Source organism: Vitis riparia, chromosome 5, assembly GCF_004353265.1.
Source record: "Vitis riparia cultivar Riparia Gloire de Montpellier isolate 1030 chromosome 5, EGFV_Vit.rip_1.0, whole genome shotgun sequence".
Taxonomy (NCBI): domain Eukaryota; kingdom Viridiplantae; phylum Streptophyta; class Magnoliopsida; order Vitales; family Vitaceae; genus Vitis; species Vitis riparia.
Genome location: NC_048435.1, coordinates 7,950,998 through 7,962,772, shown reverse-complemented (window position 1 = coordinate 7,962,772; position 11,775 = coordinate 7,950,998). Strand labels below are relative to the sequence as shown.

General features: G+C 34.4%; 1 pseudogene; it reads left to right on the top strand.

Moving 5' to 3' along the window:
• Positions 1–7,971: 7,971 nt before the first annotated feature.
• On the top strand, positions 7,972–8,955 carry LOC117914544 (annotated as a pseudogene).
• Positions 8,956–11,775: the final 2,820 nt, after the last annotated feature.

Genomic DNA, 11,775 nt, shown 5'->3' with positions numbered 1-11,775 from the left:
AAATTCTTATGACACTAAAGCGGTGTTTTATTTTTTACTTAATTGTACATAAAACTTAAAACGAAATAATGCTTAATAGTATTAAATATTTGTTTATTTTTTAATATTTTATTTCCATTAAGTATTGAGAAGTAAAAGAAAAACCAATAGATTATTTTTAGTATTTAGAAAAAAATCAAATATTTTAACTTTTTCTATTTAATAAAATTTTTTAAAAGCAAGTAATAAATTAAAAACAATTTTAAAAATAATAATGTTTCAACAAGTAAAAAGAGAACCATCTAAAAACAAATTACTTTCAACAAAAAGTTAAAAAAATAAACAACACTTAAATCTTTTCTAGGTATTTTTTTCCCTTCATTCCTAATTTTTTCTTTAATTAGTGTGCTAATTGAGTAGAGGTAAGGGATGAATTTGGGTCTAATTAAATTGGGTCCTCTCTCTTAGTGTTCATAAAGAAGAGAGAACTTTCCTTTTCTTTGCACTCAAAACACATGAAATCTTACACTATTTATTAGCTTGTCATTATGGTACTATCTTTATTATTATTATTATTATTATTATTATTATTATTATTATTATTATTAATAGTAGTAGTAGTAGTGAAAAATTCTCTTCAACTTCCCTTTTGGTTTTCTCAGCTTCATATCCATATTGTTTACACCACAAAATATATTTTTTTAACTAAATTTTTCAAAGAGAATTAAATACAAAAAATTTGAGAAAGTATACTAAGCCAAACAACAATCAAGGCTACATATTATAGTGAAAATGTGTACAATTAAGGACAACATTTCATAGGGGAGATCATATATAAAACATCTAATCCAAATTTTATATTAAGGATTTTTTTTTTTTTTTTTACAATGTTTTAATGTTTAGATGTGAGACATTAATTTTTTCTATTTAGCAAAGATAAGTAAGTTGATCATGAATATGATTTTTTTTTATTTTAAAATTTGCTTACAAAATTTAGAATAAAATATTTTTGATACATTTATTTCATGCATACTTTTTAAATTTTTAGTATAAAATTTTGACACAAAAAGTAAAAACTTATTACTAGACACAAATTTGAATATTATTTTCAAATTTCTAATTATATATAAAACAAAAATAGAAATTACCATTTCTAAATATAATTATGGAAGTTAACAAAAGGAAAATATTCAAACACAAACAAGCAAGGTGTATATTATATTATTTAATTAGATTAAATAGACTTTATCCTCTTAGTCCGTTTTACATTTAAAACTCAATACTTTTCTTCATTTATATATATATATTCTACTTACAATTACAAATTCTTCATAATTTATAGAAATGGATCTTTTTTCTACTTTTGAATACTAGTTTGCATTTAGATAAAACTAACTTTGAAGTGAAATTTCTAAAAGGCTTTAAGGTTTTTGAAATAGGGTAGTTTTAATTTTTGGTTTTAAAGAGATGCTCATATAATTATTCGTGAATTTTACATACAAAATAAGGTTTTTTTTTTTTCTTTTTTTTGACTTTTTAACAAGTTTAGGGAACAAAGTATTATTTATTGATAGTGTTGAATTGAATGTGATAAGACAAAGAATAAAACATATTAAAGGTTGAGGACATATAATGTATTTAACAAAAATTAATTTTGGTAAAATGTATAGGCTATGTTTAGTTGTAGGAAAGTACTAGGAAAAAAAAAATGTTGAGAAAAATTATTTTTCATATTTCATTTTATTATAAAAAATGCAAAAAAAAAGTTAAATATAATTAAAATTATTAAAAAATTTACATATTTTTAAATTATTTAATATTTATATATTTTTAAATTAGTGATAAAAATTTGAAATAACATATAAAAATAATTTATTAAATTTAAATTTATTTTTTATTTTATTTATTCCTATTTTTTCTTTCTATTTTCCTTCGAACATTTCTCCATAGAAAAATAACAAAAATAAAGAGCTAGCATCCGATCACAATATCACTCATAATTAAAAGCCTAAAAACACAAGTTTTAGTAAAACAGATTTTTATTTTTATGAAAAAAAAAACAATTTATTTTAAAAAATTGAGTACCTGGGAACAAATTTTAAATCGTTTCCAGTCACAAAGTTTCTGCTTCGCAAGTAAAATCATTAGTTAGCAAATGAAATTTGATTGCAAACCAGGGCAAGTCATAGACGAAGTAGGTCATGGGATCTGCACACAGATTAGATATTCCAAATAGCTCCATAAACTATAGGTACTTGGCTCTATGGTGTGACCATACACGGTTCATACATAATCCAAAAATCAAAGTCATTGTGAAAGATAACATCTCAATATATATATTTAATATTCCTTACAATCTTAGTCATTTACTTGTTAAATATCTCAGAAGTCCGGAGACTAGGTGGGGCTTGTAGACTTTTCGTTTGGAGGATGAGGGGCATGATTCCGAGAGGTTTCAATTGTGTAAGTGTCTTGACTTTTTGGTTGTTTTCGATAATTTAAAGTTTGTTTGATAATGATTCTATAAAACATTTTTAATATTTTTAATACTTGAAAATTTTTATAATTGAAGTGTTAAAAATATTAAAAACGTTTTTCAAAATCACTTTTAACCGGACTCTTTTAATTTCATTAATCTATAATTTACATCTTTCTAAGAAATGCACAATTTTGCTCCATCTCTCCACTTACCCATAATTCAATTGTATTTGCTTTGCACGTTGGATAACAACTCGAAGGAAATGAGGAATCTCATTTATCCTCCTTTTTTCTCTCTCTTTTATATCATCGTTCTCTGTATATAAGTCTTGAATCATTTCCCTGAGAAAATGTCACCCCCTGTTCTTCTGACTGTAATGAGTGCGGGTAAGTTTTCTAAATCCTGAATCAAAGCTTTTATGAACTTAATTTCAAAGCTGAGAAAATTGAAAAGACTAGGGAAGAAGAAGAAAATCGCACTCAATCATTTGGAATTGTTCATCGTTTTGTTCAATGGTAATTATAATAAATCAGGTTACTGCATATATCAGGAATTGCTGTTGTGCGTGTAGGGAATTAAACCGAATTCCCAACCCGTGAGAAACAAAAAATTAGAGAAAACAAACGCCAAAGAAAAACAATCACGCACAAGACAATATTTACGTGGTTCGGCAATTTGCCTACATCCACGGAGTTGCAGGGATATCACTATTATCAGGGAAGAATACAGAGTACAACATGACGGCTACAATATTCTCTCTCTATATATAACATGGCAACCCCACCATACTAAAAAACCCTAATTACAAAAGGTGGTTCCACAATGGGCTAAACGGCCCAACAGGCCTCAATAAATCTCCCATTAAAAAGCCATGCAATATTATTCGGGTCGGGTCGTCAAATTGGATCAAATAAAACTAGGCTCCACAAAGCCTAACAAATCTCCCACTTGGAGACTAGTCCAATCACCAACATCAAACCGCTATCCTTCAAGAAACAATCCCTCATCCCTACAACTCATCCTCCTGTCCTCAAGCTAGAAGACCAATTGAAGCTGCGCACAGCTTCAACTTCTCAATAGTGACACCCTTAGTCAACATGTCTGCCGGGTTCTTAGATCCACAAATCTTCTCAAGTATTACTAGTTTATCTTCAACAAGATAACGAATAAAGTGGTATTTTGTTTGTATATGCTTCGACTTTGAATGAAAAGTCGAATTTTTGGCAAGAAAAATTGCACTCTGACTGTCACTGTGTAGAATGCCCATCTCCTGCTTCTTACCCAATTCATCTAAGAAACCATGTAACCAAATCATCTCCTTTCCAGCTTCAGTTGCTGCAACATACTCAACTTCTGTAGTAGACAAAGCAACAATCTTCTGTAGATTTGAAGCCCATGATATAGCTGTACCACCTAGAGTAAAAACAAACCCAGTAGTACTCTTTCTACTATCAATATCACCAGCAAAATCAGCATCTACATAACCCTGCAATTTCAAACTTGCACTTGTGAAGCAAAGACATGTATCTAATGAACCCTTCAGATATCTTAGAATCCACTTGACTGCCTCCCAATGCTGCTTTCCAGGCCTACTCATAAATCTGCTCACAACTCCCACTGCATGTGCAATGTCTGGCCTTGTACACACCATAGCATACATCAAGCTACCAATAGCTGAGGCATAGGGCACCTTGCTCATATGGTCCCTTTCTTCTTCTGTCTTCGGTGACTGTTCTTTGCTTAGTTTGAAATGGCTCCCCAAGGGTGTGCTCACTGGTTTAGCTTCATTCATGTTGAACCTGCTGAGAACTTTCTTCACATACTCTGATTGTGAAAGCTTCAATATACCATTAGCCTTATCTCTAATGATTCTCATACCAAGGATTTGCTTTGCAGCTCCCAAATCCTTCATTGCAAATTGTTTGGACAATTGCTTCTTCAGATTATTAATCTTCTCAATGTCAGACCCTGCAATAAGCATATCATCCACATACAACAGTAATATGATGTAAGAATTGTCAAAAGACTTAACATAGCAACAGTGATCAGCTTCACATCTCTTGAACCCAATTCTATGCATAAAACTGTCAAACTTCTTGTACCACTGTCTAGGAGCTTGTTTAAGGCCATACAAACTTTTTCTCAGTTTGCAGACTAGATTCTCTTGTCCTTGAACAATGAACCCTTTTGGCTGAATCATGTAAAGGTCTTCCTCCAAGTCACCATGAAGGAATGCTGTCTTCACATCTAACTGCTCAAGATGTAAGTTTTCTGCAGCCACCATTCCTAGTACAAGTCTGATTGTTGACATTTTCACAACCGGAGAAAATATCTCTGTGTAGTCAATGCCCTCCTTCTGCTGGAACCCTTTAACAACTAATCTGGCCTTGTAACGTTTACTACCATCATGCTCATTCTTTATTCTGTATACCCATTTGTTGTGCAAAGCCTTCTTTCCTACTGGCAATTCAGTCAATTCCCATGTCTGATTCCCTAACAAGGAATCCATCTCATCCTTCATGGCTAACTCCCACTTGCTTGAATTCTCATCTTGCAAGGCTTCATCATAACACTCTGGCTCACCGCCATCAGTCAACAGGAGATAATTTAAAACAGGTGAATAACGCTGCGGAGGTCTAATATTCCTGGAAGATCTGCGAACTTCAACTACAGGTGTACTCAGATCTACCTGTGAATTTACATTCTCCTTATCTTCTTCACCCCCCTTTTGGACAGTGCTTTCAGTCAATTCATCTAAGTTGACAAACTTAGATTTCTTTTGATCTATCTCTGTAATATCTGACACTACAGTTGACCTGTCCTTGTACATAACCTGTTCATTAAATATCACATTTCTACTTCTGATGATTTTCCTGTTTTGTTCATCCCAAAACCTATAGCAAAATTTCTCATCACCATAGCCAATGAAAAAACATATTTTTGACTTTGCATCAAGTTTGCTACGAGCATCAGAATCAATATGAACATAAGAAACACAACCAAAAACTTTTAAATGTGAAAACTTCACCTCTTTACCGCTCCAAACCTCCTCAGGAAGTCTGAACTCCATGGGAACTGATGGTCCTCGGTTTATCAGGTAAGCTGCAGTGCTAACAACATCAGCCCAAAAAGTTTTTGGTAGTCCAGCATGCAACCTCATACTTCTAGCACGCTCATTGAGAGTTCTGTTCATGCGCTCAGCCACACCATTCTGCTGTGGTGTCCTAGGAATGGTCTTCTCCATCCTAATTCCCTGTGTAGCACAATACTCATTGAACCCTCCATCTATGTACTCTCCTCCATTATCTGACCTCAAACATTTTACTTTCAAACCTGTTTCTGTCTCAACCATGGCCTTCCACTTCTTAAAAGTTTCAAATACATCAGATTTATTTTTCAGAAAATAAACCCATACCTTTCTACTTGAGTCATCAATAAAAGTGATGTAGTACCTTGAACCTCCTAGGGATGCAACCGGAGAAGGCCCCCACAAATCAGTGTGTACTAGTTCCAATTTTTCAGCCTTCGGTGTCCTACCAGTTTTCAAGAAGCTTACCTTTTTTTGTTTTCCTAAGATGCAACTTTCACATATGTCAAAATCAATGGATTTCAATTCTGGTAGTTTTCCTTTTGACAACAGCATCTTCATCCCTTTCTCACTCATGTGACCAAGTCTACGATGCCATAAGCTTGTATCAGTACTTGCATCAGCAACTGCAATTGTGTCTCTTGGACATGAGGTCATATACAAAGTACCAGTCTTCTTTCCACGAGCCAATACCCTAGCTCCCTTTGTAACCTTCCAAGTACCACCAACAAATAGTATTGCATGTCCTTCATCATTAAGTTGTCCAACAGAAATTAGATTCCTCCTCAGGTCAGGAATATGTCGAACCTTCTCCAATAACCAAATAGACCCATTGGGCAACGATATCCGGACGTCTCCCAGACCCACAACATCCAAAGCTGAACCATCAACCAAATACACCTTACCAAAATCACCTGCAACATAATTCTGTATGATTTCTCGGTGTGGAGTGGTATGAAACGAAGCTCCTGAATCCAAAACCCAATCATCAAGTGGACTGTCTACTGCAAGAAGTAATGCATCACGTACCTCTTCTGTTACAACATTAGCAGAATCATCTTCATTCTTCTTCTTAGGGCTTTTGCATTGCCTTTTAAAGTGACATGTTTTCCCACAATTCCAGCATTGTACTTGTTGGCCTGATCTAGATTTGCTTCTGTTCCGATTAGAATTTCTGGAATTTGATCTACCCCGATTTGAATATCTGTCATTACCTTTGCCTCTTGTCTCAAGGTTTAGGGCAGAACCAGATCCTGAGGTTTCACCTGCATCTCTTCGGCGAATCTCCTCAGCCATAATTAAATCTCGTATATCATTGTACTTGAGCTTTTCCTTTCCCGTAGAATTGCTTACTGCCATCCTCATTGCCTCCCAACTGTTTGGCAAAGAAGCCAAGACGATCAAAGCACGAATCTCATCATCAAAATCAATTTCTACAGACGACAATTGATTTGTGATTGTATTAAATTCATTCAGATGTTGTGCTACTGATGCATTCTCTGTCAACTTCAAATTGAACAACTTCTTCATCAGATGCACCTTATTGTTTGCGGACGGCTTTTCATACATACCGGACAAAGCCTTCATCAAATCTGCTGTGGTCTTCTCCTTTACAACATTATGTGCAACAGACCTAGACAGAGTTAACCTAATAACTCCTAGAACCTGTCTGTCAAGAAGCGCCCATTCCTCAGCCTTCATACTCTCAGGTTTTGTCCCCAAAAGTGGCAGATGCAATTTCCTCCCATAGAGATAATCTTCAATCTGCATCCTCCAATACGCAAAGTCTGTGCCATCAAACTTTTCTATTCCAGACGCCTTTCCTGCTTCCTCTGCCATTGCTCCCACTCAAACCTAACCCTAGGCTCTAATACCAGTTGTAGGGAATTAAACCGAATTCCCAACCCGTGAGAAACAAAAAATTAGAGAAAACAAACGCCAAAGAAAAACAATCACACGCACAAGACAATATTTACGTGGTTCGGCAATTTGCCTACATCCACGGAGTTGCAGGGATATCACTATTATCAGGGAAGAATACAGAGTACAACATGACGGCTACAATATTCTCTCTCTATATATAACATGGCAACCCCACCATACTAAAAAACCCTAATTACAAAAGGTGGTTCCACAATGGGCTAAACGGCCCAACAGGCCTCAATAAATCTCCCATTAAAAAGCCATGCAATATTATTCGGGTCGGGTCGTCAAATTGGATCAAATAAAACTAGGCTCCACAAAGCCTAACAGTGCGGTTGTTGACATGGCTGATAGTGTACGAGGAGGAGCCAAGGATAGATCCCGAGGACCGAGCAGCAGAGAAGGCTGCTGCCGGAGGAAAAATGAAAAGGGAATTGGTGGCTTCTGAGGCAAGGCGGCGGCAGAAGTTGAGGAGGAGGAAACAGATGATGACGAGGAGAGAATGAAAGTGGAGATGGCCATAGAAAACATGCAAAAAGAAAAGCCCGTCCGGTTTTCTTCCAAACAACTTGCAGCTTACACTCGGAATTACTCTACCAAACTTGGTTCGGGTGGCTTTGGAGAAGTCTACAAAGGAGAGTTTCCTAATGGAGCGCAGATGGCTGTAAAGGTACTAAACCACAATAACAGCATAAGCAAAAGAGTGGAAGAGCAATTCATGGCTGAAGTGAGCACCACTGGTAGAACCTACCATCGGAACCTGGTTAGGCTCTATGGATTCTGCCATGATGCAAAGGTCAAAGCACTGGTCTACGAGTACATGGCAAATGGGTCCCTTGACAGGTTGTTGTTTGGCAAGAGACAGAGAATCGAATGGGACAAGCTATACGAGATTGCAGTTGGGGCAGCCAAGGGGCTCGAGTATCTGCATCATTACTGCCGCCAGAGGATAATCCACTACGTATAAAGCCTGGTAATGTTCTTCTGGATTCTAATTTTTGTCCCAGGCTTGCGGATTTTGGATTAGGTAAGCTGTATGATATAGACAGCACACATGTCAACTTGTCTCGCCATGCGGACACTCCAGGCTATGCAGCCCCTGAAGTCTGGATGCCATTTCCCGTTACTTAAAAGTGTGATGTTTACAGTTTTGGCATGATGTTATTTGAGATTATTGGATGGAGAAGGAATCTTGACACCAGTTTGAATGAGAGCCAGGAGTGGTTTCCAAAAAAGGGTATGGGAGAAGTTCAACAAAGGAGAATTGGAAGGGATAATGAGGGACAGCGGAATCGAAGAAAAGGACATGGAGAAAGCCAAGAAGATGTCTATGGTAGCTTTATGGTGTGTCCAGTACATCCCGGAGGCCAGACCTTCCGTGATTAGTGTGGTTAAGATTTTAGAGGGTGTAGCCGAAGTTGCAACACCTCCAAACCCATTTCAGCATTTGGCCTCATCATCTGCTACATGCACTGATAAATTTTAACCGCTTTACTTGGAAGCAACCCTTGACAAGCAAAATTCCTTTGCTCCATGATGCAAACTCCTCTTTATTACCAAAGAGATGAATGATAATTCAGTTTACTCCAGCAGGACCATAAAATTCCCACAAGTAGAAAACAAAAAGGTAGAACAAGAGGCACCAGGATTTGGTGTATGGATGTTATTAGTGGGCTCTATAGGGTCCCAGATGTTCCAAGTGAGGAGAGAAATTGCAGGCAACACCATGATATTTAAATTGAATTGAAGAGCCATGGATATGAGAAACTGGGCAAAGTGTTTGGACAAGCTAGCTAGAAAGGTAATAAATAGGTGCCCACAGTAGCATCATTGGATATCAGCGCCACAAGGACATTGCATGTGCTTCTTGTTTCAATCCATTTATGAACTGCAATTGGCAATTGGTTTACATGAGAGCCACAACAATAATGGAAAAGAGTTTTGGTGACAGCAACATGCCAACATCTCCTCTGTGGCCCCCTAAATAACTTGAATCTCCATTTTCACGCTTAGCAGTCCCAGACATTACTGTCACTCCAAGCTACCACAAAAAAGAAAAAGAAAAAGGAATATTGAATTGAAAATAAAAATGCTGTATCCTTCTGACAATTCAAGTACCTGCTCTATTGATCCATCTAGTTGGTCTTCTTGGATTACAGCTATCTGGCAGTTGACAGTACCGCATTATTGATACACACTTCATCGGTGTTAGACATCGATGCAGGACTTCTAATCTTATTGCTCCGTATAAGGCAAACATGTACTGCAAACTTGTCATGTGATGTGATAATAGACCAAAAAAAAGGTTTGAGAACGTAGTATTTATATGGAGAGTAATTATGATGTCTTATGGAGGATAAAATGAAAAGTTTATGTATCAACTCTTTTTAATTTTATAGAAGAGTTAGGCTCAAAGCAAATAATATTTATCCCATTTTTGAGAGATTTTTTAGGCAAAAAATCGAAAATATCAATGATTATGACCGATATTTCAATAAAAAACCAAAATTTAGTTGAAAAATCGAAAACGGGGAGCACATGTGGAGGAAATTTTCCTCAAAAACTCTCTCATTTTTTTGCAATTCTATCATCGATTTATCAGCAATTTTTATAAAAATAGCTATTATTTTCGTTTAGCAATTTCTCGCCAATTTTTTGGGGGATGCCATTTTTTTTTCCGGTGTTATTTATTTATTATTTTTTAATTATCCATTTTTAATTTATTTTTCATTCTAAATTTATATTATTATTTTATTTTATATTATCATTTTATTTTTAACTACTTTTCATATTTATCTCATTAATCCTATTTTTAAAAATTATTTTCACTTCACTCTTAATTTTTTTTATATTTATCCTTTTAATTTTAAATGTTTTTATTTTAAAATATTAAAAATATAATTTTACAAAAAAAAAACTGCTACAATATAAAAAAATTAAGGAAGTTCTAATATTTTATAAATTAAAATTATTTTGATAAGATAAGTTATTAATAATTTTAATTGTTTAAATAAATTAATGTTAATAGAAAAAGTTGTTACCATATATTTTTAATAAAATTTTAGAAATTAAATCTCAAATAAAACATTTTATATATATTAATTTAATTTTTCATTTAAAATGTAATAAAATATGTTTTAATAAAAGTATTTTAAAAATTTTAAAATAAATCAATATAAATATATTAAAAATTTTAAGTTAATTTTTCATAAAATTTTAATAAATATTATCTTAATTGTATTTATATCAATTACATTTATAAAATAACTTTAATATGTGTATTATTTCTTATTTTACCATTTTTTTTAAAGTTTTCTAAGTATTTTCATTAATTTTGAATAATTTATGTTTGTAAAAATATTCATTAGTATTTCTTCAATATTTTTTATATATCTGTAAAATTTAAGTACCGATATATCCATATTTATAGATATTTTAAACCTTAGTTACATAGTGTAGGTTTTTTCCGAGGATCCGGGCTTCCAACAAACATTCATTATGTTACTACAAGGTTGACAATTTCACCACTTAAAACCCTAGCTGGTCAAAGTTGAAAATATCCTATTGGAGAATGTTGCACGTGTTATAATGTTGGCTGTGGTCAATGAAGGGATAGGAAGCAAGCCAAATGACCAGTCTGAATGTCAAAAGTCCTCTATGGAAAACCTTCTTCCAGTTTCCAGTTTCCAGTTTCCATCTGCTCAAATTTCATTAAGAAAATAAAAATGTTGCATCCTTCTGACAATCTAAGTACCTGCTCTATTGAAACATCTAGTTGGTCTTCTTGGATTACAGTTATTTGGCAGTTGACAGTACCGCATTATTGATACACACTTGACCGGTGTTAGACATTGATGCAGTACTTCTAATCTTATTGGTCCGTGTAATCCAAAGCAGATAATATTTCTCCAGTTGGAAATGGATTGGTACATGGCATAGGTTGTTTTCCATGATCAGGGCTTCCTACAAGCATTCAATATGTTACTACAAGGTTGTCGATTCCACCGCTAAAAATCCTAGCTGCCCAATGTTGAAAACTTCCTATTGGACAATGTTGCGTGTGTTATAATGTTGGCCTGTGGTCAATGAAGGGATAGGAAGCAAGCTAAATGACCAGTCTGAATGTCAAAAGTCCTCTATGGAAAACCTTCTTCCAGTTTCCATCTGCTCAAATTTCATTAAGAAAATAAAAATGCTGTATCCTTCTGACAATCTAAGTACCTGCTCTATTGAAACATCTAGTTGGTCTTCTTGATTACAGTTATTTGGCAGTTGACAGTACCGCATTATTGATACACACTTGACC